The sequence below is a fragment of the Ambystoma mexicanum genome, chromosome 11 (assembly GCF_040938575.1).
Source record: "Ambystoma mexicanum isolate Mex_15411 chromosome 11, UKY_AmexF1_1, whole genome shotgun sequence".
Taxonomy (NCBI): domain Eukaryota; kingdom Metazoa; phylum Chordata; class Amphibia; order Caudata; family Ambystomatidae; genus Ambystoma; species Ambystoma mexicanum.
Genome location: NC_090934.1, coordinates 1298940691 through 1298967050, shown reverse-complemented (window position 1 = coordinate 1298967050; position 26360 = coordinate 1298940691).

The window sequence follows — 26360 nt, the reverse complement described above, 5'->3', positions numbered from 1 at the left end:
ATACGATTTGTTTAATTTGTCTAATGTGATGTTTTTCTGATCAAGAACTGCAGCGAGTTTCTCGCCAAGATTTTATGGACTATAACTTGACTAGGGCATTTTACCATGGTGTGATGAAACAGCCACTGCCGGATAGTAGTATGGTGTTTGTGGCTAAAGTTAATATTGTATATGGTAGATATCCCACTTGAAGAAAAGTATTCTCCAAGTCACAATAGGTAGACACTGTGAACATGTTAGATTTTCCAGTAGTAAGGCAACATGTAAATTGTAGGCTGGTAATGCACACCTCCATAATTACAGTGATACACTTAGACATAGATTTATCATGAGGCAATGTTTCCTTAGTACTACCAAGCTGCTACAAATGGAGTCCATTTGTATGGCCCATCGCTAGAGTGCGCGTAGCTAGGGAGCTAGATTCATTAATTGCAGGTGCTTTATATGCTTGTGACATAGAAACTGTGCACAATAAGCTAGCCACTATGGGTTCTGATGCCAGCTCTGCTATAGAACTTCTGGCCTGGTGGGGCCCATTGATACGCCCAACACTGCTACAAGTATTGACAACCACTGAAGATGGCAGAATTTTAGGTATGAAGACATTTTTGTCTGCCATAGGGCAGGTCAACAAGACTGCTAAATACACACGATGCATTGTATGGCAAACATTGTTTGATCAGCAGGTGTTGGCTTTTTACTGGGTGGGGGCGACCATCCTCCACACACTGGCACGCAGAGCTACAGTTACCAGCATACATATGGATTGAATTGCTTCCTTTTGATTGCATGAATAACACATGCCATGCTTTGATGTAAATTAGTAGAATTGTTTTTATTTAGATAACCTGGTGCCCATGGGTTCACCTTGTTCACGAAATTAGATGATTTCTGGTTGGGTTCCACATACATGGGGGAAGTGTCTAGTCACACAGCCCACAGTCACGCTTGAATGCCCTGGGATCAGGGGGAGGGTAGGCCCTTAGAGTGAAAGGCTGCCAGGTTTTAGAATTGGTAACCATACATAAATGCAATAGTGCATTGTAGATTAGACTACACTGGATTGCCTTGACATTTTAACTGCATGCTGCTTTTTAACTGACAATCAGTTATACAAAATTGATTTAGGTATTTTTGTGTAGGCCAGGTTTTGGCTAGAGTAAATGTCCATGTTCACTTTGTGTACGTATTTTTGTGTAGGCCAGGTTTTGGCAAGGGTATATGTCACTGTTCACTTTGTGTACATTTTTGTTTAGGTAGTGTTTTACCTTGCATGCCACGCTAACTAACCGCTAGAAGATAGTTTGCTTAAACCTCTTGCAAAGCCCCAAGGTCTTTATCACTGCACTAAATACTATATTGATAGGTATTAGTCAGCATTTGTCGCACAAACGTTGAATAGGGGTGGAATGTAGTGATACACGAAATTGCAACCTTGCCAATCAGGGCTTTAGATGACAGCATTAGCCGCTGAAAGCCAATAGTGTATTCAAGGTATGTGCTAAAAATGCTGACAGTAGTCTGTTGTAGCACTTCCATTATGCAGTAGTGAGCTACAAGGAATATGCAGGCCTAGTATGAAATAGGTCACATTATGCATTGTTGATAGACAGGCAGGGAGAGGGCCTCTAGCTCTGTAGCTAATAGGTATTTTCGGAGTGTTTGGAACATTATGGCACCTATATAGCGCTTAGATAGCCAGTCTTAAGCGCTATAAACACTAAGCTATGAGTGCATGCCTTTTAGAGCTTGCAGATGGGGTTAATACATCCCTGCTTCCCTTAGAATATTCAGCCTCACTAACGGTAGCCCTGGCTCCAAGCTAATCTTGCTTTTCTCTGGGAAGGCACTGATAAGGACATTCCAGTGTTCGCAGATGAGAGCCAGGGAGGGGCTCAGACGGAGCAGTGGAAATTAACAGAGCTGGGTTTTTTCCATGAGCAAGCCCATATTTTTGCACAGGGAAAGTTCTGGAACTATGCGTCATGGTGACTGACAGCACGAGATTATAAAATATCCATGCACACATGACTCGGTGGGAGATCGTCCTGTGGACTTGATTCATGCACGGTCAAGTGCCCGGAATTGGCTCTCACGGTGTCCTCCAGCATTGTTTTTCTGAGCGGGGCTTGTTTTTACAGCTAGCTTATGAAAAGCCAAGGTCTCCCAGTGCTGATTAAAGGGACGTAAGACTGTGTTTCTCTATGTTTCTCTATATTTCTCTATGTTTCTCTATGTTTATCTAAGTTCCATGTTTCACTATATTTTGCATTGTTCTAAGTTTATGCTTTGTAATATTCTTTAACTTGAATCCCAAATGTATATGAAATTCACTGCTTAGAATAAATATGCTAAAACTTTGAGGGTGTCATTTGTCACTAGCATGAGATCACTGCTCAGCACAATAGAACCTGTATTTTGGGCTGAATTGGGTATTTTTGCTCTCAAAGGGCTGGCCCCGAGGAAGATTTTGCCCATATCAAGACAGGCCTTGAGCAAAAGTCAGCAATTGTTCAAAGGACACGATGGGCCTCATTACAAGCTTGCCAGTCCGGATACAACGGTACCGGTAAGCTTGTCGGTACCAGTGTATCCGGACTGGCAAACTCTGAGTTGTGCTCGCGGGTGCCTTTCATTCCACCAGGTCTGACCTGGTCGAATGAAAGGCACACGCGAGCACAGCATGTCGGATGCACTGGCGCCGTTATAAACGTGCTGGTGCATCCAACCTCCCCATTGAGCCCTACGGGGCTCAAATGGAAATGGGGAGCATCCCATTCCGGCACATGTGGATGGGCAATTACCAGGTCCGGCTGGGCCGTAATGACCTGGTAATTGCCCTTTAGCGGGTACTGGATTTTTTTTGCAAGTTTGGAGGTGGCCTGCCTGTATTACAGGCAAGTCTACCTCCAAACTTGTAATGAGGCCCAATGTGTCGAATAACCACACAAATGTATAACATTTACTATATTGAAAGTGGACATATGAAAATTTAGTTTCCATTTCTGTGATCTGTTGTTTGGAGCGGTTACTCAGCGTGACGATGAGAGAATGGAACCTTCCTGAAATTATGTAAGCTCAACTATACATAATATTAGTGTGATTAAAAATGGCATGTGTGCTGTGTGCATAATGACTAATTCAGCGATGTGCACACGTGTGATTTGACCAAAAGATTTGACAGTACATTATGTTGAATTATATTTATACCAGTTTAAAGAGGAGTGAATAGAGGTATGATTTTTTTGGACGTATTGCTTCCTAGCCTTCCACACCAAAATATTCTGGGTTGTCGGATGAACCATATTGTGATGATTATTCCAGAAGATCAGCAACCAGTATGCAGGCTAATGATATCTACACTGCTTTGTTCCGTGGGATATCCTGGTGTGCTGTTACCGTTGCATTCTTGTGCACCATAAAGGGGCAGTTTCCATGGTTACCACTGCCATTGGTCTGTGGTTCAACTTAAAACATGATTATTTCTGCCCTTATTTTCTGGTAGGGCCCGCTATGTGAAGCGGGTGCATCTAGGTGGAGCACATCGTTTGGACTAGTGATGTCAGTTTGAGGGGTAGGCGATCTGTATTCTTGCTGCGAGGGCACTTGAACTTAGGGTGATGCTTCAACTGATAAGATTAGCAGAAGATGGTGGCACCCAAGCCGTTGTTTTTGCATGTGTAAAAGTGAGGAAAACTAAGGTATGATGCATAGGAAAATGTTTTAAGACTACATTATGCTTAAAAATCCATTCCCACTCTCTCCTTCCTTATGTCCTGTACGTTTCTCATCCTCCTCTCTTCCTTCCTTCTACATACTCCCTCTGCCTGCTCTCTTACTTCTAATCTCACCTTCCATCCACCCACCATCTCTTCTCTCTTCTTGACCCCTCCCTTCTCTTCTTCCCCGTCCATAATGTAAATTGTTTTTTGAGCTGCTTTCTGGTTTAATTCAATTGTTATGTAATGATTGATGTATATTGTTGGTTCCTCTTGTAAAGCATTTTGGATTAAAACGCTATATAAATTCTATAAAGTACAAATACTTTGGCATAGTCCAGGATGTTAACTTTACTAGTTCCAGCATTTCAATAAACATACCGTACCAGGATTTTTGCCAAGAATGGCAATTCAGAGATTGGTGGGTAGGTTGTAGAGTCATTTAGGTTTCCATTAACGTTTTTGAGCCGGAGTGAAGTTAGCGGTTGAAAGAGTCAGGAGAACCGAGAGCAGCCTCTCTCCCCACACCACCACATGGCTTATCAAATGTATTTGGTAGGAGTGATAGTGTTTACCTTACTGTGGTATATGCTGAACTAACAGTGCATTCAAGCAGTATGGCGTGACAAGACTATACCTGTGGGCTTGACTGATTAAGACTGACACTGTGGCTAGCTAGAACTTGCAGTGTGAAGAATACAAAGTAACACTTATTAGAGCCAAGGTGAGAGCATTGTTGGGGCAGTCAAGGAGGGGCCCAAATGACTAAGAGGGGTTCATATTGCGCACACCATATTGTTGACATGGGGTGGTGGTGGTGAACTGGGTACGATGTTGAAATTTCGTATGTATCGAGTGCATTATGGGTGGAATGTTACTTTTGTTTAGAATTGATACATATTAGATTTGCATGTGCGTAGAAAGATACAATGTTAAAACTGCAAATGTAACATTAACACGATCTACACACAGCGGGTGCTCTGAAGTGCATGGAAACTGGGATAGGGGCCAGTCCTGCAATCCCACGGTAACAGAGTATTACTATTTATAAGACATGCACACAGGGAAACTTATGAAAGGCGTTTTTATAAATCTGCATGTAGTGGGGTTTTGTGAGTTTATTTGGACTTTGCAGTAACAGTTGAACGATGCATTTTAGGTAGCTGGGAGATTCTGGTTTTGCGGGTTGATGGAGGAAGAATGAGTCATCCAGTAAAGGTCCGCCATCAAGCATGACGTTGGCTCATGGCTTAACAGTTCCGCAAGGAAAATATGTAATCTTGCTCAGTGCATTCATGTCACAGAGGGAGTTGACCATTTGTTTGGGCTAGCAATAAAGATGGTCCCTGAGGCCAGATGTCCAATGTTCAATTGTTTTCAAAGGGTGAAACTAGAGTCTGTACATTTTGGAGAAGTGGTTGCATAAATTAGAATGTCTTAAGAGGCGATGGCAATCAATAGTTCAAAGAGAACCCTGCCTCGTACTGCTAAAATATCTGAGTGGATCATGTGCAATCACACTTAAGGTTTAAAGGCTTGAGGCCAGTTGCTACTAAGTAATGAATTATGTTATTTGTGAATGTTTCATTGTACCATGATATCACTACCTACCACAGACCAATCCCCAGCAAAGGCAGACTTCGAATATGGTCCAAAGATGGGAATAAAGATTGTCGATGACCAATGAGAAAGAATGAATTTGGAAATGATGGAACCTTTGTAAATGTTTTGTCCAATCATGTTTGAGGGCTGGGTGGTAATAAAATATCTCAATTGATTCAGTTTGTTGAGATTGGGGTTAGTTTGGTCCGATAGTATCATCTAGCTGCATCCCGGATAATCTATACAATAAACCTTGCTTTACATAGAAAACATGCACTTGTTCCTCAGGTGGTGGACCCAGTTTGGTATGAGGTAATAAGGGATCTGCACCTACAGCATGCAAAGCAAATCATGGAAATAATACTGTATTGCTTTTGTAACAGAGGGCCTTAATTGCAGTCTCTAGGGAGATTCATGCATTTCTTTAAAATAATTTCATGCTCTTCATTTCATCTTCATCAGCTTTCAGTAAAACTATGGGCAGTTGGTTCAATAGAATGCACTAGTCAGGGAAGGTTGGTGGGGCTCACTAAGGGCTGTCCCTCCCTCCGGGACTTCCCAGGCCAGCCCCACCTCAATGATGCTAGTTCTAAAGGGATTTTAGGGTTGTGCCTTGCAGACATGAACGCCCCAATTCAAATGCTCTGCTGTGCCTCTCCTATCAGATGACTATTCTCTACTCTGTCCAACGCTACCCTTCCTGTCTCATTTCATCACCTGTCTTCACCCTTATATGCCATTCCTCCAACATGCCACTGCTCTACTCACCCCGCACTAGTATGCACACCTTACCTCACCCCTTACTCTGGGATATCTTGCCCTACTAACCCTTCCAAGGTGATCGATAGTGGGCTTCTCACTCTCCCATTACATGCTCCCGTGTTCTGCTCTTCACCCTGCTCACATCCCACACTTGCTACCCACTACCCTCATGCTCCCATCTTCCCTTAAACCTGCTCACAAACTGGTACCCCTCTCCCATACAAGTATCTTAACTTGCACACTGCAAGAGTAATCCATCGCCCTTCCTCCTGCTGGTCTTTTGGTCTGATTTTTCTATGACTTAACCCAAAAAACAATGTCCTTTTCCTTGTAGGGTTGGATTTTCTCCTTGCCATGGCAGGGTAGAATGAGGAAATTAAATAATATCCTGTCCAAGACATCACCTCACCACTTATCTCAACAAAGCTCCAGCTTACCTGTTCAGTGAACTGTCCTCAATAATGGAATCAGACATCAGCCAGTCACAGCTACTCCCATGCAGTGTCAGAGGCTAACACTGCCACCACAGTTCAGCAACACCCAACCAATTAACAGCCACCAGAATGTGTGTAACCCTTTCAGCCCAAGTTATATATTTAATGGCCAGTAAAACTGGCAACATCATTCTATGTAGGCCAACAGATGTGCTGGAAACACTGATATGTGAAAAGGAGTATTCAGACACATCAAGAAATATTGAAAGCGTAGCTTGTCAAATGTAATTGAAAAATTGTATAGCATGCATTTCACATGAAGTGTTTATACCAGAGGGAACCTCCTCTTTAAGCACTCAATGAAGAACCGCTGAAGGTGACTATGTATGTTAGAGAGAAAGACCATGTATGTAACAACCTTCTTGAGCCAGGATTTCCCTGCTGTTTGGTGCGTGACCAACCACAATCCTCATACATAAAGACAATTGTTGCTATCAGCTAGTAATTGGTCTCCATGTCTCTTCAAAGTTGCCAAAAACCCACTATGTAAATTTAAATCCAAATTAAAAGACCCCTCAAGATCCTCCACCATTTGCTCAAAGTGTATCCTCCAGTGAGTGCACTCTGCAGGCCCAACAATGAAAGTGGGCATTCTGTATAAGGAAAACAACCTCTTCCTGGCGTTCTCCACAGAACAAAAGGATAGTTTGAAGTGCACAAAGCAAGTATACTGTAGCACTGTGGTGCCTACCTTAATGTATGATACGGATGCAAGCGTAGGACATCCTAGAAGTAGACTTGACTTTAGAGGGGGAAAATATGGAGGAAACTTTGGTCTGCCCAACTGCATCCCTGTGGTAACCATAAGACTAGAGCTGGGACAGCGTTCCTCGTTTAGCCAGGCTATGATGAGGGCAAGCCACATTATGGGCCTCATCACGAATTAGGCTGTAGCCCTTAAATGCGGTGATAACGGTATTACCGCTGCATTTAAGGGCTGGCCCCATCACAAGTTGGGAGCTAAATCGGCTGTTTTACCTCCAGCTTTTTTCTGGTGGTGAAAATCCTTGTTTTCGGTGGTATTACAGCTGGCTGTATTAGCCCACAGTATTAGCACCGAAAATTCCCCATTGCATCCAATGGACCCAATCAGGAATGGGGATTTACCGTTGTAGTGATACACAAAATTGCAACCTTGCCAATCAGGGCTTTAGATGACAGCATTAGCCGCTGAAAGCCAATAGTGTATTCAAAGTACGTGCCAAAAATGCTGACAGTAATCTGTTGTAGCACTTCCTTTATGCAGTAGTGAGCTACAAGGAATATGCAGGCCTAGTAGGAGTGATAGGTCACATTATGCAGGCAGGGCGAGGGCCCCGAGCTCTGTAGCTAATAGACAATATTGGAGTGTTTGGAACATTATGGCACCTATATAGCGCTTAGATAGCCAGTCTTAAGCGCTATGAACACTAAACTATGAGTGCATGCCTTTTATAGCTTGCAGATGGGGTTAATACATCCCGGCTCCCCTTAGAATATTCTGCCTCACTAACGGTAGCCCTGCATGGCCCCTAAGCTAATCTTCCTTTTCTCTGGGAAGGCACTGATAAGACATTCCTGAGCTTTCGCGCAGATGGGCTCCAGGGAGGGGCTCAGAAGAAGGAGCACAGTGGAAATTAACAGAGCTGGGTTTTTTCCATGAGCCAGCCTATATTTTGCACAGGGAAAGTTCTGGAACTGTGCGTCATGGACGGACAGCACGAGATTATAAAATGCATGCTCACATGACTCAGGTGGGAGATCGTCCTGTGGACTTGGTTCGAGCAAGATCAAGTGCCTGGAATTGGAGCTCTGACGGCACCCAGCAGCGCTGTCCTCAGAGCGGGGCTTGTTACAGCTAGCTTATGAGGGCCAGGGTCTCCCAATGCTGATTGAAGGGGCGTAAGACTGTTTCTCTATGTTTCTCTATGTTTTTCTAAGTTCTATGTTTCTCTATATTTTGCATTTCTCTAAGTTTTGTGCTTTGTAATCTTCTCTAACTTGAATCCCAAAATGTATATGAAATTCACTGTTTAGAATAAATACTAAAACTTATTGAAGGTGTCATTTGTCACTAGCATGAGTTCACTGCTCACCACAATAGAACCTGTATTTTGGGCTGAATTGGGTATTTTTTGCTCTCAAAGGGCTGGCCCCGAGGAAGATTTTGCCCATATCAAGACATTTGGTGGCAGCTTGGGGATTTGTGAAGAGCAGTGCCTTGCTGTGAAACGACAATTTGTGTGAGAGAACACAGTGCAGAGTGAGGAGCAGGCTGTCGCATTTCCTTGGTGGTCTCACTGCAGCTCTGAGACTTCAAAAGACAGCAGCGTTGTGTCGGCTTGCCGTGGCCGATAGCTTGTGTGGTTAAGACTCCCTTCAGTAAATCAGTCGTGACTGACTTATTGCTTGGGAATGGAGCCAGGGAGTACAAGGCGATAAACAAGCGGGAAGTTGCTTTGTTTAAAGCGCTCCGATGAATGGTCAAGAAAGATGTATGTTCAATAAGGAAAGAATTTTATCATGCGGTTTCCCCAGTTTAAAGTTGTAATTTGAAATGCAAAGTGAGACGGAGTTCTCATCTCTATTCTGTCATGAGGGCAGGGAAAAATAGTTGCGAGGATTTGACATGCAAATTGTGAATAGTAATTCAACCATTGACTCAGCCCCAGTGTGCTAGCGAGTGGGGGGCTGTAATGTACGGAGGCGAAGGTTCGCTTTTTAATGTATGCTTTTGAAGTGTTGACATTCCTGAAGATAACGTGGGGAATGAGCCGTGCTTAGGAGAAAGAGTAACATCTGTGCTGAGAGCCTAAAGGGTTAGTTTTTCTTTTGGCAACTGTAAATTCCATGTGCTGGTGGCGAATTCTGTTTAAAGGAAACACACTAAAATGGTTATATTGCATTTTAAGCTGTGCCATGCTTATAATGGGTGAGAGACTCACTTAAAAAAGAAAGTGAGTGATGTTATTGGGATTTTCGATTTTTGTGTATTGATTTGAAATTGCAGAATCAGTTTGCAATGGTTTGGGGGGAAAAGACAATTTATATTTTTCTAAATTGCCTATAAATTGCCCCTGGAGTATTTTTGACTGTTCCCACGCTATGCCATGGATTTGTACTGTTGCCTTATAAGTGATGCATGTTTTGGAAATAGTGACCTGTTAACTGTGGTACATGGTGAAAAATGTTGTTGACACATTTAACAGCCCACAAGCAATATAGAGTGTGGGTTGCTCTTGCAGAGAAAGAAAAAAACGTGCAGGGAGCTGCACTACACATGGCATTTTTTAAATGCACTGAAATAAGTGGTTATATTCTGGCAATGGTACAACAAAATGAAAAATCTGTGTGTGATAAGACAGCACAAAGATTGTGGGTTGCGGGTTCTTTTGAAAGATCGCACATTGCATTGGAGTGAGCTCGTGAAGCCAAACTACAAGGTTACGAGGAAAAAGAAGAAAAAAAAACGTATGCTTTTAAATGGGACATTAATCAGTTCAAAACAGGCTAAAAGACGCTTTGACATTTTGCAAAATTACATGGAGTAGAATCTGATGACAAGAAAAAGTGCCTCTTTTGAAAATAAGAGTCTTGCTTTGTGTGCAGAGCTTGTGCCTTGAAGATAACTTGCACTGTCTTGGGCGAGGTGCGCGAAGAAAAAAAAACTGTTGGAGGAAGGCAGACAAAAGCAGAATACTGCGCTCCTGTTTAGTGAAATGGTGTTTACAGAAGCTGGCAGATATGGGAGCTTTTCTGAGTTGCTGGAGAAAAGCAGTGCAAGAAAGAGTTAATCTGGATGAACTGTCTGAAACAAGTGCCTTCCATTGAAGCCGCCACAGTTTAAGAGTTATAGGCAAAGAGATAAGCTTGCTGCGCGAAAGATGAACATTGACATTCCTGCATTCCATCCCCTGTGAGAGACACCGTCAGTGTGAGCAAAAAACCGAGGAGGGGGGGTGCAAAGACAGACATGGAATAACAGAACTGAGCAGAAGTAAAGAATTTGCCCAGTAACAACACTGGAAGGAAAACAAACGCTGCATGCAGAATGGCAGATGGGCACATCACATCTGAACATTTGGGGAACCTGTGCATCTGTGAATGGGCTAAGAAAAGACAGCTGCCCATTTCAAGAGACATTGCCGTGCAAGCTGCATTCCCATGCACCATGTGATGTGATGTGAAGTGAAGCGACATTGCTGTGCAAGCTGCATTCCAGTGCTCCATGTGATGTGAACTGAAGTGAAGCGCTGTGCACTGGAGAAGAAACCTCTAGGCGCTTTGAGAAGTGAAAATACACAGCTGTTTAAAAATGCAAGCTACATTGACAGGGCTGGAGTAACTGACAAAGACATTATGGCATTCCAGATGGAAGCAAAACTGACAAAAGCGCTTAGCCGTTTTGCAAGAGACAACATGCAGAGCGGGGCTTTGGAGTACAACATGAACACTGCACATTAGCCATGATCCAGAAGCCTCACGGCTTAGTGCAAGAATGAATGATTTGTTGAAGCAACAAAAGAAACGGACTTAGACTATCGCTCTCAAAGGGGTGGGCCAAGAAATCAGCAAACACCCTTTGAAAAAAATGATAAGTGAAAAAAAAACAGAGGCTTGGAAGACACTAGCTGTATGGAGAAAAATAAACAAAGCTGATTGTGCAACTGCAGGCAGTATTGGACTGAAGGACTTTACCTTTGAAATATGGAGTGATGCCAGCAGGGCAACCTAACTCAAGATCATGAGACACTGGAAGCAAGTTGGCGCCTGGCATTCGTGATCGCTCTGGTGACAAAGAAAGCATTGTGCGACCTGGGTACTTATTATATGGCTTTTGTAAAAGCACAGATCAGTCTGAGGTACCATTGACCAACTATGATCGCATTGCACAAATGAGTTTGTGATTAGGCAGTTACACCCCGTATGGTTCAATGTAAATAAGCCCCCAATAACATACAGAAGGGTGACAGATAATTGCAGTAGCAATGATAAAGTGTGTAGTTACCTGATGAGACTTCTGAAGGTGGGGGTGGTGTTAAGGGAAGGGGTGGATAACGCTGATATTGAAGTTTTGATGACATCCTAATGTGAAGAACAATGACATTTTACTTTTGATGAAATCCTAACATTTCTGTTTGTATTCTGCCTAGGCAAAAAAGCAAGACAGTTGCATGCCATTATTGAAGTAGATGTGTTCAATTTGCGGGTGACACTGATCAGTCAAGCAGACGCATTCTCAGAGAAAGCGAGTCACTGCATGATGAAATATGCGAACATTGAACGTGTCCTGCACCGCACTCAATGCTGCTAACATGCATGACGTATGAGGACATTTGTTCTGCAACCTGCGAAAGGTGTCCAACAGAGTAATAACTTTTGCTGAACTGGCACGGTGCAGACTTGGCTAGTTATCAAATATTTGATGCTGCACATTCAAATGATTCAGTTGCTGGAAATAACTTAATTGATATGTTTTGCCTTTCTTGTTTAAATCACTGTGGACAATGAGTTGTGGACTGTAACATCATGCACCACAAACAGCTGTGTGACAGCACTTGAATGCTAACACATTGAAAAATGGTTTTTAAATGCACTTTTTGAGATGAATCTGAAAAAACAAAAAGGTTTTGCTCTTCCAACTGAATTGCTTTAACCAGAGATGTTTTGCTTTTTGAAAAAAAAAAACTTCTATGTTGCACGTAGGCAGGAAAATGATTTATGAATTGTTGGGGCAGCAGGATTATGCAAGCAGGAGTGTAATTTATTTTGAGATAAGATGAGTGCGCACATCAAAGTCACCTGTGCGTAGGTTAAGATCCTTGATTTGAAGTAATGCTGCCAAGTGTGTGAGCTCCAATTTGAAATGGTAATCTTTGAAACACTGGATACTTTTACAGCCAGCTTAAGGCAGGTAAATGAAACCATGACTGACTTGATGTTTGATTTTATGACACAGTGTGTGACACGGTTTTTGTTAAACCAACCAGTTTCATGTTTTTGTGGGGACAGCTGTCTCCAGCACACTAATGCAAAGAGTCACCTTTTTGATTGTAGACATTTGGAATAATTCTTTGGAAAAGCGCTACAAATGAGTATCCACATGGAATTGCTAGTGTACTGGCCTGGCACATTGTCGGGCATCTTTTGTCACTGACTCATATGACTGGTGTCTATGACGTCCTAGGCCCAAATGTTTCAGAGAATGGATACAACGATTTGTTTAATTTGTTTAATGTGATGTTTTTCTGACCAAGAACTGCAGCGAGTGTTCTCGCCAAGATATTATGGACTATAATTTGACTAAATGCATTTTACACAATGGTGTGATGAAACAGCCACTGCCGGATGGTAGTATGGTGTTTGTAGCTAAAACTAATATTGTATATGGTAGATATCCCACTTGAAGAAGGGTATTCTCCAAGTCACAATAGGTAGACAATGTGAACATGTTAGATTTTCCAGTAGTAAGGCAACATTTAAATTGTAGGCTGATAATGCACACCTCTATTATTAGAGTGATACACTTAGACATAGATTTATCACGAGGCAATGTTTCCTTAGTACTACCAAGCTTCTACAAATGGAGTCCATTTCTATGGCCCATCACCAGAGTGCGCGTAGCTAGGGAGCTAGATTCATTAATTGCAGGAGCAGCGGGGAGTAACAGGAGCTTTATATGCTTGTGACATAGAAACTGTGCACAATAAGCTAGCCACTATGGGTTCTGATGCCAGCTGCGCTATAGAACTTCTGGCCTAGTGGGGCCCATTGATACGCCCCAACACTGCTACTAGTATTGGCAACCACTGGAGATGGCAGAATTTTAGGTATGAAGACATTTTTTCTGCCATAGGGCAGGTCAACAAGACTGCTAAATACACATGATGCATTTTATGGCAAACATTCTTAAATCAGCAGGTGTTGGCTTTTTACTGAGTGGGGGCGACCATCCTCCACACACTGGCACACAGAGCTACAGTTACCAGCATACATATGGATCAAATTGCTTGCTTTTGATTGCATGAATAGCACATGCCATTGTAGTGATACACGAAATTGCAACCTTGCCAATCAGGGCTTTAGATGACAGCATTAGCCGCTGAAAGCCAATAGTGTATTCAAAGTATGTGCTAAAAATGCTGACAGTAGTCTGTTGTAGCACTTCCATTATGCAGTAGTGAGCTACAAGGAATATGCAGGCCTAGTATGAGATAGGTCAAATTAAACATCGTTGATAGACAGGCAGGGAGGGCCCCTAGCCATGTAGCTAATAGGTTTTTGGAGTGTTTGGAACATCATGGCACCTATATAGCGCTTAGATAGCCAGTCTTAAGCGCTATAAACACTAAGCTATGAGTGCATGCCTTTTAGAGCTTGCAGATGGGGTTAATACATCCCTGCTTCCCTTAGAATATTCAGCCTCACTAACGTTAGCCCTGGCCCCAAGCTAATCTTCCTTTTCTCTGGGAAGGTACTGATAAGACATTCCTCAGCCAGCGCAGATGGGAACAAGGGAGGGGGTAGGAGCGAGCAGGGAGCATCTCAGAGAGAGCTGGGTTTTTTCCATGAGCCAGTTGCACAGGGAAAGTTCTGGAACTGTGCGTCATGGTGACTGACAGCAAGAAGTTATAAAATATCCATGCACACATGGATCAGGGGGAGATCGCCTGTGGACTTGATTCGTGCAGAAACAGGTGCCCGGCATTGGCTCATACGGTGTCCTTCAGCATTGTCCTCTGAGTGGGGCTTGTTTACAGCTAGCTTATGAGGGCCCAAGGTCTCCCCAGTGCTGATTAAAGGGACGTAAGACTGTGTTTCTCTATGTTTCTCTATATTTCTCTATGTTTCTCTATGTTTATCTAAGTTCCATGTTTCACTATATTTTGCATTGCTCTAAGTGTTATGCTTTCTAATATTCTGTAACTTGAATCCCAAATGTATATGAAATTCACTGCTTAGAATAAATATGCTAATAACACTTTGAGGGTGTCATTTGTCACTTGCATGAGATCACTGCTCAGCACAATAGAACCTGTATTTTGGGCTGAATTGGGTATTTTTGCTCTCAAAGGGCTGGCCCCGAGGAAGATTTTGCCCAATATCAAGACATTTGGTGGCAGCTTTGTGGGATTGTGAAGAGCAGTGCCATGCTGACATGACAAATGGTGTGAGAGAACACAGTGTAGAGTGGGGAGCAGGCTGTCGCATTTCCTTGATGGTCTCACTGCAGCTCTGAGACTTCAAAAGGCAGCAATGTTGTGTCGGCTTGCCGTGGCCGATAGCTTGTGTGGTTAAGACTCCCTTCATGGGATTGGTGCCAGGGAGTACAAGGCAATAAACGAGCGGGAAATGGCTTTGTTTAAAGCACTCCGATGAATGGTTAAGAAAGATGTATGCTCAATTAGAAAAGAATTTTATCATGTGGTTTCCCAAGTTTAAAGTTGTAATTTGGAATGCATAGTGAGACGGAGTTCTCATCTCTATTCTGTCATGAGGGCAGGAAAAAAAATAATAATTGCAGGGATTTGACATGCAAATTGTGAATAGTGATTTAACCATTGACTCAGCCCCAGTGTGCTAGCGAGTGGGGGCTGTAATGTTCGGAGGCGAAGGTTCGTCTTTTTTGATGTATGCTTTTGAAGGGTTGGCATTCCTGAATAATGAGGAAGGGGAATGAGCCATGCTTAGGAGAATGAGTAACATCTGTGCTGAGAGCCTAAAGAGTTTTTTTTTCTTTCTTTTGGCAACTGTAAAATTCCATGTGCTAATGGTGGCAAATTCTGTTTAAAGGAAACACACTAAAATGGTTATATTGCATTTTAGGCTGTGCCATGCTTTTATTGGGTGAGAGACTCACTTAAAAGGAAAGTGAGTGAATGTTATTTGGATTTTCGATTTTTGTGTACTGATTTGAAATTGCAGAACCAGCTTGCAATGGTTGGGGGGAAAAACAATTTATATTTTTCTAAATTGCCCCTGGAGTATTTTTGACTGTCCCCATGCTATGCCATGGATTTGTGCTGTTGCCTCAAAAGTGATGTATGCTTTGAAAATAGTGACCTGTTGACTGTGATACATGGGGAAAAATGTTGTTGACACATTAAACAGCCCACAAGCAATAGAGTGTGGGTTGTTCTTGCAGAAAAAAAACGTGCAGGGAGCTGCACTAAATATGGCATTTTTATTTTTTAAATGCACTGAACTGAGTGGTTATAGTTTGGCAATGGTACAACAGAATGAAACATCTGTGTGTGATAAGATAGCACAAAGATTTAATGGGTTGTGAGTTCTCTTGAAAGATCGCACATTACAAGAAAAAAAAGACGCTTTGACATTTTGCAAAATTACATGGAGTAGAAAAATGACAAGAAAAGTGCCGCTTTTGAAAACAAGAGTCTTGCTGTGTGTGCAGAGCTTGTGCCTTGAAGCTGTCTTGGGCGAGGTGCGTGAAGGCAAACAAAAGCAGAAACAGTACAAGAAAGAGTTAATCTGGATGAATTGTCTGAAACGAGTGAAGCCGCCACAGTATAAGAGTTATAGGCAAAAGAGATAAGCTGCGTGCTAATGGCGCTGCCAGGTGCACACGAAAGATAAACATGCCTGCATTCCTGAGGAAGGGGGAGCAAAAACAGAGAGCTGTTCAAAAAGTAAAGAATTTGCCTAGTAAACTGTGGTACGGAGCAAAGGCTTCATGCAGGATGGCAGACGGGCACATCACATCTGAACATTTACCTATGCATCTGTGAATGGGCCAAGAAAAGACAGCTGCCCATTCCAACAGATATTACTGTGCAAACCGCATTCCCATGTGATGTGATGTGAAGTGAAGTAAAGCGCTATTGCTGTGCAAGCTGCATTCCAATGCTCCATGTGATGTGAACTGAAGTAAAGCGCTGTGCACTGGAGAAGAAACCTCTAGGCGCTTTGAGAAGAGAAAATACACATCTGGCAAACTGCAAGCTACATTGCCAGGGGATGGAGTAACTGACAAAGACATTATGGCCTTCCAGATGGAAGCAAAACTGACAAAAGTGCTTAGCCGTTTTGCAAGAGACAACATGCAGAGCGGGGCTTTGAAGTAAAACATGAACACTGCACATTAGCCATGATCCAGAAGCCACACGGCTTAGTGCAAGAATGAATGATTTGTTGAAGCAACAAAAGAAACTGACTCAGACTATCGCACTCAAAGGAGTGGTTCAAAAACAGCAAACGCCCTTTGAAAAAAAAAATGATGACAAGTGAAAAAACCAGAGGCTTGAAAAGACACTGCTAAGAAAAGAAAGATAAATACTGAAAGACTTTACCTTTGAAAAATGGAGTGATGCCAGCAGGGCAACCTAAACCAAGATCATGGGACACTGGAAGCAAGTTGGCGCCTGGCATTGGTGATCGCTTTGGTGAAAAAGAAAAGCATTGTGCGACCTGGGTACTTACTATATGGCTTTGTAAAAGCACAGATCAGTCTGAGGTACCATTGACCAGCTATGATTGCATTGCACAAATGAGTTTGTGATTAGGCAGTTACACCCCGTATGGTTGAGTGTAAATAAGCCCCCAGAAACATGCAGAAAGGTGATAAATAATTGCAGTAGCAATGACAAAGTGTGTAGTTACCTGATGAGACTTTTTGAAGATGGGGGTGGTATTATGGGAAGGGGTGGATAACGCTGATATTGAAGTTTTGATGACATCCTAACATTTCTGTTTGTATTTTGCCTAGGCAAAGCACGACAAGACATTTCATAATATAGGAAGATAATGTGCAGTTTGTGGGTGACACTGATCAAAGAAGGGTCAGACGCATTCTCAGAGAAAGCGAGCCACTGCGAACTGAACTGGCACGGTGCAGACTTGGCTAATTATCAAGTATTTGATGCTACACATTTAAATGACATGTTTTGCCCTTTCTTGTTTAAAGGACTATGGACAATGAATTGTGGACTGTAACATCAGGCACCACATACAGCTGTGTGACACAGCAATTGAATGCTAACACATTGAAAAATGGTTTTTAAATGCACTGTTGAGATGAATCTGAAAAAACCAAATGGTTTTACTCTTCCAACTGAATGGCTTTAACCAGAGATGTTTTGTTTTTTGAAAAAAAAAAATATTCTACATTGCACGTAGGCAGGAGAATGATTTATGAACTGTTGGGGCAGCAGAATTATGCAAGCAGGAGCGTAATTTATTTTGAGATAAGATGGGTGCGCACATCAAAGTCACCTGTGCGTAGGTTAAGATTCTTAATTGAAGTAATGCTGCCAAGTGTATGAGCTATAATTTGAAATGGTAATCTTTGAAACACTGGATACTTTTACAGCCAGCTTAAGGCAGGTAAATGAAACCATGACTGACTTGATGTTTGATTTTATGACACAGAGTGTGACACGGTTTTTTGTTAAACCAACCAGTTTCATGTTTTTGTGGGGACAGCTGTCTCCAGCACACTAATGCAAAGAGTCACCTTTTGATTGTAAACATTTGGAATAATTCTTTGGAAAAGCGCTGCAAATGAGTATCCACATGGAATTGCTAGAGTACTGGCCTGGCACATTGTCAGGCATCTTTTGTCACTGAATGGATACCATTTGTTTAATTTGTCTAATGTGATGTTTTTCTGACCAAGAACTGCAGCGAGTGTTCTCGCCAAGATTTAATGAACTATAACTTGACTAAATGAATTTTTTCCATGGTGTGATGAAACAGCCACTGCCGGATAGTAGTATGGTGTTTGTGGCTAAAGTTAATATTGTATATGGTAGATATCCCACTTGAAGAAGGGTATTCTCCAAGTCACAGAAGGTAGACACTGTGAACCTGTTAGATTTTCCAGTAGTAAGACAACATGTAAATTGTAGACTGGTAATGCACACCTTCATTATTACAGTGCTACACTTAGACATAGATTTATCATGAGGCAATGTTTCCTTAGTACTACCAAGCTGCTACAAATGGAGTCCATTTCTATGGCCCATCACTAGAGTGCGCGTAGCTAGGGAGCTAGATTCATTAATTGCAGGAGCTTTATATGCTTGTGACATAGAAACTGTGCACAATAAGCTAGCCACTATGGGTTCTGATGCCAGCTCTGCTATAGAACTTCTGGCCTAGTGGGGCCCATTGATATGCCCAGCACTGCTACAAGTATTGACAGCCAATTGAAGATAACAGTATTTTAGACATGAAGACATTTTTGTCTGCCATAGGGCAGGTCAACAAGACTGCTAAATACACACAATGCATTGTATGGCAAACATTGTTAAATCAGCAGGTGTTGGCTTTTTACTGGGTGGGGGCGACCATCCTCCACACACTGGCACGCAGAGCTACAGTTACCAGCATACATATGGATTGAATTGCTTGCTTTTGATTGCATGAATAACACATGCCATGCTTTGATGTAAATTAGTAGAATTGTTTTTATTTAGACAACCTGGTGCCCATGGGTTCACCTTGTTCAAGAAATTAGATGGTTTCTGGTTGGGTTCCACCTACCTGGGGGAAGTGTCTAGTCACACAGCCCATAGTCACGCTTGAATGCCCTGGGATCAGGGGGAGGGTAGGCCCTTAGGGTGAAAGGCTGCCAGGTTTTAGAATTGGTAACCATACATAAATGCAATAGTGCATTGTAGATTAGACTACACTGGATTGCCTTGACATTTTAACTGCATGCTGCTTTTTAACTGACAATCAGTTATACAAAATTGATTTAGGTATTTTTGTGTAGGCCAGGTTTTGGCTAGAGTAAATGTCCATGTTCACTTGGCGTAGGTATTTTTGTGTAGGCCAGGTTCTGGCAAGGGTATATGTCACTGTTCACTTTGTGTACATTTTTGTTTAGGTAGTGTTTTACCTTGCATGCCACGCTAACTAACCGCTAGAAGATAGTTTGCTTAAACCTCTTGCAAAGCCCCTAGGTCTTTATCACTGCACTAAATACTATGTTGATAGGTATTAGTCAGCATTTGTCGCACAAACGTTGAATAGGGGTGGAATGTAGTGATACACGAAATTGCAACCTTGCCAATCAGGGCTTTAGATGACAGCATTAGCCGCTGAAAGCCAATAGTGTATTCAAAGTATGTGCTAAAAATGCTGACAGTAGTCTGTTGTAGCACTTCCATTATGCAGTAGTGAGCTACAAGGAATATGCAGGCCTAGTATGAGATAGGTCAAATTAAACATCGTTGATAGACAGGCAGGGAGGGCCCCTAGCCATGTAGCTAATAGGTTTTTGGAGTGTTTGGAACATCATGGCACCTATATAGCGCTTAGATAGCCAGTCTTAAGCGCTATAAACACTAAGCTATGAGTGCATGCCTTTTAGAGCTTGCAGATGGGGTTAATACATCCCTGCTTCCCTTAGAATATTCAGCCTCACTAACGTTAGCCCTGGCCCCAAGCTAATCTTCCTTTTCTCTGGGAAGGTACTGATAAGACATTCCTCAGCCAGCGCAGATGGGAACAAGGGAGGGGGTAGGAGCGAGCAGGCAGCATCTCAGAGAGAGCTGGGTTTTTTCCATGAGCCAGTTGCACAGGGAAAGTTCTGGAACTGTGCGTCATGGTGACTGACAGCAAGAAGTTATAAAATATCCATGCACACATGGATCAGGGGGAGATCGCCTGTGGACTTGATTCGTGCAGAAACAGGTGCCCGGCATTGGCTCATACGGTGTCCTTCAGCATTGTCCTCTGAGCGGGGCTTGTTTACAGCTAGCTTATGAGGGCCCAAGGTCTCCCCAGTGCTGATTAAAGGGACGTAAGACTGTGTTTCTCTATGTTTCTCTATATTTCTCTATGTTTCTCTATGTTTATCTAAGTTCCATGTTTCACTATATTTTGCATTGCTCTAAGTGTTATGCTTTCTAATATTCTGTAACTTGAATCCCAAATGTATATGAAATTCACTGCTTAGAATAAATATGCTAATAACACTTTGAGGGTGTCATTTGTCACTTGCATGAGATCACTGCTCAGCACAATAGAACCTGTATTTTGGGCTGAATTGGGTATTTTTGCTCTCAAAGGGCTGGCCCCGAGGAAGATTTTGCCCAATATCAAGACAGCCATGCTTTGATGCAAATTAATAGAATTGTTTTTATTTAGATAACCTGGTGCCCATGGGTTCACCTTGTTCACGAAATTAGATGGTTTCTGGTTGGGTTCCACATACATGGGGGATGTGTCTAATCACACAGCCCATAGTCACGTTTGAATGCCCTGGGATCAGGGGGAGGGTAGGCCCTTAGAGTGAAAGGATGCCAGGTTTTAGAATCGGTAACCATACATAAATGCAATAGTGCATTGTAGATTAGACTACACTGGATTGCCTTGACATTCTAACTGCATGCTGCTTTTTAACTGACAATCAGTTATACAATAATTATTTAGGTATTGTTGTGTAGGCCAGGTTTTGGCTAGAGTAAATGCCCATGTTCACTTTGTGTAGGTATTTTTGTGTAGGCCAGGTTTTGGCAAGGGTATATGTCACTGTTCACTTTGTGTACATTTTTGTTTATGTAGTGTTTTTACTAACCTTGCATGCCATGCTAACTGACCGCTAGAAGATAGTTTGCTTAAACCTCTTGCAAAGCCCCAAGGTCTTTATCACTGCACTAAATACTATATTGATGGGTATTAGTCAGCATTGTCGCACACACTTTGAATAGGGGTGGAATGTAGTGAATCACAAAATTGCAACCTTGCCAATCAGGGCTTTAGATGACAGCATTAGCCGCTGAAAGCCAATAGTGTATTCAAAGTATGTGCCAAAAATGCTGACAGTAGTCTGTTGTAGCACTTCCATTATGCAGTAGTGAGCTACAAGGAATGTGCAGGCCTAGTAGGAGTTATAGGTCACATTATGCAGGCAGGGCGAGGGCCCCGAGCTCTGTAGCTAATAGACAATATTGGAGTGTTTGGAACATTATGGCAGGGAGGGGCTCAGAAGAAGGAGCACAGTGGAAATTAACAGAGCTGGGTTTTTTCCATGAGCCAGCCTATATTTTGCCAGGGAAAGTTCTGGAACTGTGCGTCATGGACGGACAGCACGAGATTATAAAATGCATGCTCACATGACTCAGGTGGGAGATCGTCCTGTGGACTTGGTTCGAGCAAGATCAAGTGCCCGGAATTGGAGCTCTGACGGCACCAGCAGCGCTGTCCTCAGAGCGGGGCTTGTTACAGCTAGCTTATGAGGGCCAGGGTCTCCCAGTGCTGATTGAAGGGGCATAAGACTGTTTCTCTATGTTTCTCTATGTTTTTCTAAGTTCTATGTTTCTCTATATTTTGCATTTCTCTAAGTTTTGTGCTTTGTAATCTTCTCTAACTTGAATCCCAAAATGTATATGAAATTCACTGTTTAGAATAAATACTAAAACTTATTGAATGTGTCATTTGTCACTAGCATGAGTTCACTGCTCAGCACAATAGAACCTGTATTTTGGGCTGAATTGGGTATTTTTTGCTCTCAAAGGGCTGGCCCCGAGGAAGATTTTGCCCATATCAAGACAACCGTTAAGGCCCAACCAAGTGATCCGGTGGTAATACCACTGGACCAGTCGGTGCTAGGGCTATTACAGTCAACGGTATTACAGCTGGGAATACAGCCCAACTCATGATGAAGGCCTATATCTTAAGATACGGACGTTCTCCAACCATCCATTATGGGCCCTATTAGGGCAAGTTGTAGATTTGTGGCTGGATACCACATGTAAAAATGTTGATGAAAATAGATTTGCTCACAGTTGGAATTCTATCAGGCAATTAAGGCAAGCAGATGGGATAACATCTACAATCGGGAACTGATCTCGGGAGGATAGCTCAGGTGCAACGTGCTTGCCTTGGAAGCAAGACGTCACAGAGCACCACAGGTTCGATTCCCGGGTCTACACCTGGTCATATCAACCTACTTGGTATGATAGGGCGTTTTATTTATTTTTATTGCATTTGAATTACCATGCGTGGCAGCATAGGGACCCAGACATAGAACTCGTATTGAAAATAGAATATGCAGACTCTGTGGTAGGAGTGATACACCTGAAACTAGTAGACACCAATGTAAAATGAAGCATTAAGGAGAGAGTGGATTGATTGTATGTGTATGTATGTATATATCATAACTGCTTTTTACATGGTATGGATGGAAATATGGAAATAAAAGATTTAATGGGGCTCTATAATTTAACATGAGATGTGGTATGTTATACCATGTATTCATATGCCAGTATGATGTGCATAAAGGCGGGATCCATATCAAACTCCTGCTCTATTACTTTAGCCAATTGGGTGCATGTAAATGACGGTGCAACCATTCCAAGATGGCGGGAGGGATTTGCTAGCAAATAATGCAGTGAATTATAATGAAAGTTCCTCCTCTATGTCTACTTTCTCATGGCCAATCACTGGCTGCTCCGCTTTCTGTTCAAATGTTACATAAATACACTTGTGCAACAGGGATTTTAGGTTGTGAACAAGCAGCGAGTTTTGCCGCGAAACGCTTCAACATTTTCACATTTTGGGAGAGCCTGATTCTAATGGCTTATATTTGCAAAGGTTTTTAGCTGTGTTGTTTTTATGAACTCAAATAAAGATTGTCTTTTTAAAACAAAGACACGGCATCTGGATGATGCCGCTCGCCTGATGATTATCAGAGTTTGCCATTAAAAAATATATATATATATATATATATATGGATTCTGATGGATTCTGGCTACGTTGCTTAGCAGGTAACCAGGTATCCAATTATAGCTCTGATGAAGTTGTACGATTATCAAAAAAATTGCTTTCATTCCTGCTCACCCCACTCGAACCCACCTCCCACAATAATCTGTGGATCTCTTCAAAGCTCATCTTAAATTTCACCTGCTTGCTAAAGAGGGCGCTCCCTGCTCGCTCAACTATCCCCCCTATGTGATACCACCACTGCCTATAGTGACCTTTAATAATGTCATTTTGTATATTTGAATAGTACTAATCTTTAGTTTGACGTACCTGTTCAGTAAGGTTACAGTAAATCTCCTGTTTTCTGACTAGGGCCAAAACAAACAGAAAACAGATATTTATACCCTACTTTTTCACTCTCAAACTGGCTCACCACTTGTTCACATCTTTGTGCAGGGACCATTTGTGTAAATGGCACAACCGTCTGTAAAGCGAAAAACGGCAGCAAAACATTATGGACCGAAAGAAATACTAAGGGACGTGGTAAATGCAGTGAAATCAAGAAGTACCAATAATACACTACCCCAACCCCCCCTCCCCACCCAAGGCATGCACCGGAGCTAGAGATCTGCAAAGAACAGCGCATCTTGGGAGGACAGCTCAGGGGCAACATGCTCGCCTTGGAAGCAGGACTACAGGGAGCACCATTGGTTTGATCCCCAGGTCCACGCTTAGAAACCTCTGGGTATTAAGCATGTTATAAATAATCCATCACAACAAGACACATTTAGGGGAAAAGACACCTCATGTGCAAACTTATGCATTCAGGAAAGTCCAACCATGTTTAACACATTACATTGTGTCTTGGCAGAATAGCTCAGGGGCAACGTGCTGGCCTTGGAAGCAAGACAGGAGCAACACAGGTTCGATGCCTGGGTCAGCGCTTAGAAACCTCTGGGTATTAAGCACGTTATAAATAACCTATCAAATCATTTAAACATTAGACTAATCAGGGCTCAGTCTCGCACCAATTCCTAAGTTTATTGAAAACCAGCGTCCATTTAGCAACCAAACTCACAACTACTCTGACTAATTCTGAGTAAATAGTAATATACGTACACACACTACACGACTATAGGCCAACCACACAGCACACCTAGCATTAAATTATCCCTCACACTCAACTCCGGAAATAACTATAGACGAAACCTACCAATGCAAATCATCCATGAATACACCCACACTAAACAGAACATAAACACCTAACTGACATCTGCTACAGTGGAACCTCTTAGGGATACAAGTAAACAGTGTGCATGACTCCACCTGCATACAACCCAACGAACATTAGCGCAGTTTATAGTGACTTTCGAATGCCATATTTTCAAAATGCCATTTTCTCGATGCAATTTTGCAGAATTTTTTTTTCTTTTTTCAAATGTTTTTATTTTATTTTTGAAATGGGGGTGCCACCCCAGCCCCCCGTTTTTTTATTGATACTTTTTTTAGTAACCAAACAAAAATTAAAAACAAAATTAAAAAATAACCATTCGAAAAAAGAAAAAAAAAATCTGCATTTTGTTTTCGAAAAAAAAATGGCATTTCGAAAATATGTTTTCTAAATATTGACTGGATACCCATAAGCACATATCCAAGCATTGAGGCTTACCCCTATGGTTACAAGCCAGGCCTCTCAACCAACTCTCACACAAACCATTCCCCCTGGTTCTGAAACTATCCCAGAATCTTCCCTAGCCTCTATCTGGGACGATCTAAAAAGAACAGCCAACGCAGACAGCTGCGTGGTTCTCATCCTGCTAGATCTCTCTGCAGCCTTTGATACCATCGATCAATCCATCCTACTAGATAGACTTCAAACACAGGAATCAAAAGCACAGCCCTTTCTTGGATCTCATACTTTATCTTTAATGGATCACAAATCGTGCACCTCGACCAGTTCACATCACGACCAGTAAGTAAAGGTGTTCCCCAAGGAGCATCCACCATCACCCCTAATCTTCAACTTTTACATACAATCCATTCCCGCAATCATCTGCTCATACACTCTTACCTGCTATAACTACGCAGACAATACCCAGATCATCCTCAAAATCCCAAATTCCGATGGTTCTGGCAGTCCAGACCTGTCATCATGCCTCTCCGATATTGACCACTGGATGACTACCAACCAACTCATCCTCAACCCTGGGAAAATGCGGGAAAACAGTGCTCCTCCCCCAACCAATCCCGTTGCCCAAATCACTAGGACAAACACTGGCACCCTCTAACATGGTAAAAAACCTTGGATGCCCTTTGGACCGAGACTTATCCCTCACCCAACACACTACCAGTGTCCAGTTATGTCGACTGCAAAAAGTCGAATGCAAAAATGTCGGAAAAAAAAAGTCGAAAAAAAATTCACGTGTTTTTTTTATTTGTATTCTTTGGGGGGTCTAGCTAGTAAAAATAAACAGGGGGTTGGGGGAACCGCCCGTTAAAAAAAATGTAAAAAAAATATTCGCATTTTTTTCAAAACATTTTTGCAGTCGACATTTTCACTATAAACCGCCACTACCATCATATCCAAAACCTGTTTCTACCACCTAAGGATCCTCAGGCAGATCTTGCCCTTCCGCAGCTAACCCCACAGTTTCTCAGCCATCAATTCCATCATCCTATCCCGCTTAGACTGCGCAAACTGCCTATACCTAGGAGCCCCGGCATCACAACTAAGGAAACACCAAAGAATCCAAAACGCTGAAGCACACCTGTGCATTAACCTGCTGGCCAGAGAACAAATCAGACCCCCCCTGAGAGTCTTCCACTGGCTCCTGATTGCTCGACACACCACCTTTAAAGTCATGTGTATCACCCACCATGCAGTCCACAATACCGGTCCGAAATTCCTCTGCGACAAAATCATCTCATCAGGAGCCTCAGATCTCGCACAGCATATCGCCTAGTGATCCCACACCACAGCTCCACAAGGCTTGGCAGTTCCTCCTTCTCCGGCCAAGCACCATCATCTGGAACTCCCTACCACAGCACATCCGCAACACTGAACCACCTGAAATTCAGGAAGGCCCTTAAAACGTCTTTTCTCAATACTCACCTGATCCATGGCACTGAGGCT